Genomic DNA, 7,907 nt, shown 5'->3' with positions numbered 1-7,907 from the left:
GCCCCATGCCCCACGACGACTTAACCCTCCCCCCACGGAGCCGAACCATCCCTGATGCCTTGGGACGGGGCTTGTTCTCATGGGAAACAGGATGGGGAGAGTGGCTCCTGTCTGGTTTTCTTTTCTTTTCTTTTCTTTTCTTTTCTTTTCTTTTCTTTTCTTTTCTTTTTTAAGATTTTATTTATTTATTTGTCAGAGAGAGATCACAAGCAGGCAGAGAGGCAGGCAGAGGGAGACGGAGAAGCAGGCTCCCCCCAAGCAAGGAGCCCGATGCGGGGCTCGATCCCAGGACCCTGAGATCATGACCTGAGCCGAAGGCAGCAGCTTAACCCACTGAGCCACCCAGGCGCCCCTCCTATCTGTCTTTCTTAAGAAAACGACACCAAGCTCCCTGTGGTGATGTCCCAGCTGCGAGGCCACGCAGAGCTGGAAGGGAACCGAACGTGCCGTGCGTACACACTTCCTGTTAAAAGTCCTTCCTTTCGTGGGAAACCTCCCTGGCTGGCTTCCAAGGTGTCTAAGCAGAAGGGGGGAGAAACAGGCCCGGACGACCGCATAGGGTTGTGACTGGCTGTTCTTGTAGACGCGACTTCTGGCGTGGGGCCAGACCTGGGTTCCTCTCTCGAGGCGTTTCCAGCGGAGAGCGGAAACACATCCATGTTTGTTTGTTTATTTGTTTGTTTGTTTTTTGAAGATACTTGGGCTCATCATAATAAGGGCTATAAATAGGAGGCAACATGGTGAGTTGGCCTCGGAGGACCTGGCCAGATTCCAGACAGGGGAGCAGACGAGCCAAAGCACAGAGTCGGGGGTGAGCGGGGCAGTCCTTGGAGAAGTACATGAGAGGCACGTTCCGACGGCCTCAAGGGTCTTCGATGCCTTCTGCCCCCGCTGCTATCATATCTGTGGGGCTCGTTGAGATGTCAACACCAGCCACCACACGGACAGGACTTGCTTGTGCGGGACGCAGGTCTAAGTGAGCACCTGTAAGCCTCCCGGCACCGCCGTGGGGCTGGGGGGTCCCCCACTCTTGACTTTCCGATGAAGACTCAGGCACAGGGGAGTAGGGTAAGATCTCCATCTCCTGAATGCTGCAGAGAAACTTAATCCCACGCAACTGGAATCCCTATCCCACCTCTCCATCTGAGCCCTGATTTGTGAACAGCCATCCGTTCTTCGCGGCTTCCCTTGTTACAAAGGCGAGCCCGTTTTACCGCTCTTAAATCTGGGCTGGATTTGCGATCCCGGTGACCAGCAGCTTGTGATGGAGACGGGTAGCATCCATCAGGAAGCACTGTAGCCCCCGTCTTGCTGTCCTGACGACTGTGTGTGCAAGAGACTGAGGCAGCCAGCCAACCGCCCACCACCCGCCAGACAGGTGCGGGCTGCCCTCTCCAATCACCCAGCAACAGGTGACCTCCTCGGTGGCCCCCAGCACACCAGAGAGGCCAGATCAGAACACTCACCCAGCCAACCCGCAGACTAATGGATAATAACGAGACAGTTGTTGCCGTAAGCCAGTCTGGGCACACTTGTCATGTAGCAAGAGCTGACTGATACACTCTGCCTCACTGTCTGTGTTTTCTAAACAAATGGTCCTTCCCGCACCCTCTGTGACGGGCTCACTGCTGTGGACGGGCTCGGCTCACAGCCACGGGCTCACCGATCACAGCACACGGACAACACAGAGAAGCGAAGGACATTATCAGAAGTCACATAGCGATGGTCTAAACCGGGGCTTCGCAAACTGCAGTCCGTGAGCTGGATCTGGCCCACTGACTGTTTTGTAAATAAAGTTTTATTGGTACACAGCCATGCCCGTTCGCTTACATACTGCCTGTGACTCCTCTGGGAGCATCGCAGCAGAGCTAAGTGGTTGAGACCAGGTTGCCACAAAGCCTGAAATATTTACTATGGGACCACGTACAGAGAACGTTTGACAACCCCTGGTCAGGACTGCAACGCTAGGACAAGAGTTCTCAAAGCACGGCTCCCAGACTAGCAGGATTTACTTCGCTCATTAGAAACGCAGCACCTCTGTCCTCAGCCCCCGTCTACGGAATCAGAAATGCTGGACGTCGGGGCCGGCAATCTCATTTTAAGAAACCATCTGGGTGATTCTGACGTCCACTGCTTCAAGGCAAGACACCACAGCACAACCACCTTGGATTCCAGAAGTGGGGTGTGACTGCCGAGTCCCAGGCTCGAAACTCATTTTCTCTTACTCTCTCCCCTGGCCTCTCGGGAAGCCGTAATTGCCTGGCAGCCTTACTGCCCTAATTCAGTCTGTCCTCAGCAAGATTTGGGAGTAGCTCTGAGTCACCCAGCAAAGCCCTGCAGCCCCCGGGAGCCTGACTGAACAGAGACATCACGGGAGCGACTCGGTGGCTGCGGAGAAGGAAGTCGAGCCGTCCCCGGACCCCACCAGAACGAACGGACCATTTACAAAAGGCATCACAAGATGCCCAGAGCACTTCTGTGGTACGAAATCAGTCAGAACAAAACCAAGCCCACATATTTCAGGAGCAAAGTCCGCATGACATGACCAGCTTGTCTCGGTTTCTCTAGATTTATGCCGGTTTTCACATCGAGAAAACAGAAAACCCCTGGGTCCTGGGCAAATGGGGACGGTTGGTCCCTCTCCGAGAAAGCCATGCACGTGTGGGTCATCCTGTGGACAGCCCTGGGGGTGAGCACGTGCTGACACCGAGCGGGGGCTGGGGGGGATGAGCGGAGGGCGGGCTCGGGGGCTCTGGGGCTCCAGGGCCGAGGTCGGGGGTCCTACAGGTACAAAGGCAGTTACCAGCCACTGTGGGGGAGCAGGCGGGGTTCCCCCCAGCCTGGGGCGCTGGGCCGCCAGTGCGTGGAGTCGCGCCTGGTCTAGGACACCTTGGGGAGTCCCTTCAGCTCTATGCCACTGCGTTCCTGGACCCCATCTCCATCAACACGGCTGTCAGACGTCGGGTCTCCCATCCGAACCGTGAAGCCTGACTCCCATGCGGGGCTCGATCCCACAGCCCGGAGATCAGCCCTGAGCCAAAACCAGGGGTCGGACGGTCAGCCGATGGAGCCACCCAGCGTCCCTGCGGTGAGTGTTTAGCCGTTACATGTATTTCGTTTTCCTCCGTAGGCTGAATGTTCCCTTGAGCCAAGGGGTACGTTTGAGTAACAGTGGATGGTTGACACGCTGCCCCACGAGCGGGATGCCCCGTTTATCTGGAAGACCTCATGCGCCCGCTCGCCGGAACCGAAGCCGAACTTAAGGGAGACCCAGGCGAGGCTCAGCCCCACCATGTGCCCCTCCCAGCACGCATCCTCTCCCCTGAGCAGAAGTTGGTCAATTATTTAAATAACGTGGCCCGAAGGGTCATCGGCCTTTCCCCCTGGGATGCCGAGGTCCCGGATAGTCCAGAGGACCTCACGCTCACATTTAAAATGATGTGTTCGGGGACATCCAGGTGGCTCAGTCCGTTAACGTCTGTCTTCGGCTCAGGTCTCGATCCCGGGGTCGTGGGATCGAGCCCCGCATCGGGCTCCCTGCTCCGAGGGGCGTCTGCTTCTGCCCCACCACTCGTGCTCTTCTTCTCGCTCAAATAAATACATAAAAATTTGGAAGAATTTTAAGATGACATGTTTATTTGCAGGAGTCATACGTGTCTGCCCACAGCCTCCCGGGGAGTGCGGCGTCACAGAACGCTTCTGGGTCAGTCTCACCCACCCAGAATCCCAGGTCCTGCCCCCACCCCGAGCCCACACAACCCAACCCGGGGCGGGGCACGCCTTCAGGACTCTGGATTTTACCCTTCGTTTCTTCCTTTCTTCGTGCCCAGCTTCCCTATTTCCTGTGTGCCCCGGGTGTCCCCTGGTGGCCGCTCACCAGACCACAGTTCTCACGGACCTGGCTCTCACGTACAAGATCCAGAAAGCTAACTGTCACCTGTGTCCGTTCTGAAGCCAAGTTCATATCTTCAGCCTTTTGATGTAGCCCTAAAACAACACGTAGTCACTTGACAAATATTCTTGTTTTTATTTATTTTCACTTTTTCCCCAAACAACACCTCGTTTTATTAAAATAGAAGCTTTTTCAAATACACGTGTGGACACCTAAGGAAAGTTCCTTGCACCTAACAGTAAAAAGAACACTTTATAGACACGGTCTTTCAACTAACATCTGCTTTTATGAAGGTAGAAACATTGCTTTTTTTTTTTTTTTTTAATTTAGTTAGCCTGGGACGCCTGGGTGGCTCAGTGGGTTAAGCCTCTGCCTTCGGCTCAGGTCCTGATCCCAGGGTCCTGGGTTCGAGTTCCGCATTGGGCTCCTTGCTCGGCAGGGAGCCTGCTTCTCTCTCCGTGTCTGCCTGCCTCTCTGCTTGCTTGTGTGCTCTTTCTCTCTCTCTTGCTGACAAATAAATAAATAAAATCTTAAAAAAAAATTTTAGTTAACCAGCATATAGTACATCATTAGTTTTTGATGTAACGTTCAATGATTCATTAATTGCATATAACACCCAGTGCTCATTGCATCACATATGAATATTTTAAAATTTGTTTTAAGTACCGTGGTCAAAGGGAGAGGCAGTTTTAATACGGCTGCGTTAAAGTTCCAGGTCCTGAGGGAGTACAAGGACATGGTTTCCATCCTGTAGACACCATGAGGCCGTGTGGTGCAGGGGTCCACACACTACGGCCCACGGGGCCAGATCTGGCCCCACTCTGCTTCAGTAAATAAAGTTTTATTGGGACAGGGTCACGCCTGCTTGTTGCCATACTGTCCGTGGTCGCTTTTTCACTAGGACAGCAGAGTTGGGTAGTGAGAGACAGACACTGTAGGTTCTCTAGCTGTTCTTTGCAGAAAAAGTTCCCCTGCCCCCGGCCGAGGGGTCAACAGCGACACCTGTGAGGGTGAGCTGTGGGCAGCCTGCAAGGACGCTCCCCAGGCCGGTGTCACTGCCCACCGAGCCATGCCTTCCAAAAGCTACTGCAGACCTACTGCGTGCTGGACATTACTTCTCCCCAGAAGAGATTCCCAGGGTTTTCAAATTGGGAGGGCTCTCGTGCTTTCAGTTTGGACGAGAGTCATGCCAGTTACCAGCATTTTCCACCCAAAGCAGCTCCTTGCTCCGTTTCAGGGCATCGAACCCCGAGCCCAGGGTCCAGACCGAAGTTCCTCCCAGCACAGACGCCCCCTCTCTGCGGGTCCTGCCTCCTTTGCCACGGGTGTGTCCGCATGGCGTAGGAGGCAGGACTCGTCTTCTGCCCAGCGTGTCGACAGTGAGGTGTTAATTCCAGCCTGGCCAGTGCCCATAGGACGGGAGAGGGAAGCCCGGATTGGCCAAATCCGTCCCATCCAGGGCTTAGACCTCAAGGGATCACTCGCCTTCTGAGGGCTGCCCAGGGCCGAGTCCCTGGAGCAAATGCAAATGCTTGTGAATTTCAAACGTGTCCTTGGGAGCAGATTCCAACACAGTTTCATTTTCCAGGGGCCCCTGACGTGCGAGTGGAACCGTGTCTGTGCCTGAAACTTAGTGTCTGCGAGGGGTTGTTGGTGCCTGCTAGTCGTGGTGACGGAAGCCCGGGTCACTTTCCCCCGTGTCCTGCCGGGAGCCCCGGACTCCGGGACCCCCGTGCCGTGTGCATGCGCACATACCCACAGAAATTTCCAATCCCGGATGACTTTAGAGTGAAGGGGGCTGCAGAAGTGCACAAGTCATGTGGTTCCATCCCCAGAAGTTCTTTTGGACTTTTTGTGGTTTTTTAAGCAGACGCCACACCCAACGTGGAGCCCAGTGTGGGGGCTTGAACTGACAACCCAGGGCTCAAGACCCAAGCTGAGATCACGAGTCGGACGCTTTCCGACGGAGCCACCCAGGTGCCCCAAGAAGCTTTCTTAAAAGCTGGAGGAGGAAGGCGGCATCAGGAGGGGACACGAAACCGTTGATTTTCAAACGAGAGAAACAAAACGCCCGAAGTGCACGTAGCTTGGGATCCTCTAAACCCCTGGGAGCATCTGTCCTCCCTCTTACCTTTGCGTTCCCTGGGAAGAGGTGTGGCATCTGTGGGCCCGAGTCTCGTGGGCTTTCGTGTTTCTTCAGCAACAGTTGGTGGCACTCGGTGACATTTTCCTCTCCCTATTTAAAAGTGAAGGCAGGTCCCGGAGACCGCAATTAAGCCTTGAAGGCACCGCAGCCACAGCAGAGCTGGTCAAACGAAGAGCTGCGTGAAAGCCAGGGCCCTGTCCTCCCCCGGCCTCCCTGCCCCCTTCACTGGGGAACAGGTGTTCCTCCCCATCGGGCTCCCCGGGCACCCCCTGGGTCACACCGTTAACAAACACACAAGCACCTCTCGGGGAAGTTACAGACCTGCCTGCCTTCTTAGCCGAGGACGCCGGTGTCAGGGAAGCTTGCCCCTTGTGTCCCGGCCATCACAATGCACCACAATGCCACTGTGCTGTAATACACTGCTGGCCTTGGGCCCTGCCCCCAGACAGCCGTCCCCCGGCCTGACGCGGCCCCACACGCCATCTCCGGCTGTTACGCTCGCCTTGCTACTTGCCCTGCGGCCTCTCCTGGTAGCTCTGCAGCTGCTGCCCTCCAGGAAGCCCTCCTGCCACAGGACAGCAGGGCCCCCAGGCCCCAGCCTGGCCCCTAGTGGCCTTCGCCTGGGATGGAGAACCCGGGGAGCTGGAAGGAGAGCCTGACTGCTGGGCAGAGCTGCCCTTGGCCCCGGGCAGGGGAGGGTGACGCGCTGGAGGAGGGCCCAGTGCCCGGGCCTGGATAAGCCAGGGACAGAAGAGGCTGTAGGCCAGCTTTGCAGGCCCCTTGATGGAAAGGACTGTGCAGCCCACGTGCAGACGGCCCTGGCATGGCCCAGCGTGGAGATCCCGGCAGCGGGGCTGAACGAATGAGGCGGCCGGGACTCCCGGGCTCCGTTCGTACCTAGAGGTGTGATGACCTTGCTTCCGCTGGTCGGCACGGAGACACAGAGGCCGCAGTGGGGGTGGGGGGCCGCTTAACAGCCTTGCTTCCGTGTGTTAAGGCCCCACTGCCATGTCCATAAACACCCCAGATTGGCCCCCTGGATGCCGACTCCCATCTCCGGGGCCCAGAACCCAATGGGAGAAATCCCCCTTCCCTTCCGATTGTGGCTCCAAGCGCTGGGGGCTTGGAAACAGAATTCCATGTACACAAAGAGATAAAAGGTGATACGCGGGAGCCCGGGGGGGGGGGTGTTGGGTGGGGAGAGAGAGCTTGCGGCTGGCAGTGGCGCACGGGGGCTCTGGCGCGGGGGAGGTGTGGCTCCCAACCCTGCTCTCACCTCGTGCCATGGCCCGGAGCAGAACGCTCAGACTCAGAGCGGCGTGTCGGAAAGGACTTGCAGGAGGGCCTGCCCGGCGTGTGGCCATTTCACGGTAAGTGGTGCTCACCACTGGCGCCCTCCCGTCTGTCTGCACGGGGGCCCTCCGTCCCGCTGCCGGCTCCCTCTGCCCACAGAGTGGCTGTGGCCTCTGCCCCCTGCCCAGCCCTTTTCAGGGGATCTCAGGGCACAGCCGGCCCCTCCTCTGCTGGCCCGTGAGGAGGTGACCACGGTTTCCCCCTTTTCTTTGTGAAAAGATATAGCACGCCGTAAAGCACATTTGCTTTAAGGGTGAACTCGCGAGAGCGAGTTCCAGGCACGCCCACACCTGCGCAGCCGGATCGAGACGCAGAGTACTGCCAGTCCCCGGAGGGCGCTGCGCCGCCCCCTTCCACGTCAAGCGCCCCGATGCCCGGCCCCCGAGGTCGCTGCTCCTCCGTCACCAGTGCAGCAAGTCCAGCCTGTCCTTGGCGTTCATGCCGCTGCCGTCTTAGGGCGGGCGACCCGGCGTCTGGCTTCCTGCACGGTGCCCGTCGTCACCTCTAGGCGGCGAG

The 7,907-nt window shown here is 57.2% G+C and overlaps 1 long non-coding RNA gene across 1 annotated transcript; it reads right to left on the bottom strand.

Moving 5' to 3' along the window:
* Nucleotides 1-3,611: 3,611 nt before the first annotated feature.
* LOC308351647 lies at nt 3,612-7,683 on the bottom strand. Its single transcript, XR_013967597.1, has 3 exons — nt 7,315-7,683; nt 6,024-6,128; nt 3,612-3,987 (listed from the first exon to the last, which is right to left on the bottom strand). It is a non-coding gene; the product is annotated as an uncharacterized lncRNA (long non-coding RNA).
* Between the last annotated feature and the right edge of the window lie 224 nt (nt 7,684-7,907).

This window comes from Martes martes, assembly GCF_963455335.1.
Source record: "Martes martes genome assembly, chromosome: 10".
In the NCBI taxonomy this organism is placed as follows: Eukaryota; Metazoa; Chordata; class Mammalia; order Carnivora; family Mustelidae; genus Martes; species Martes martes.
Note: the sequence above shows the minus strand (reverse complement) of the source record. Positions and strands in the feature narration are given on the sequence as shown.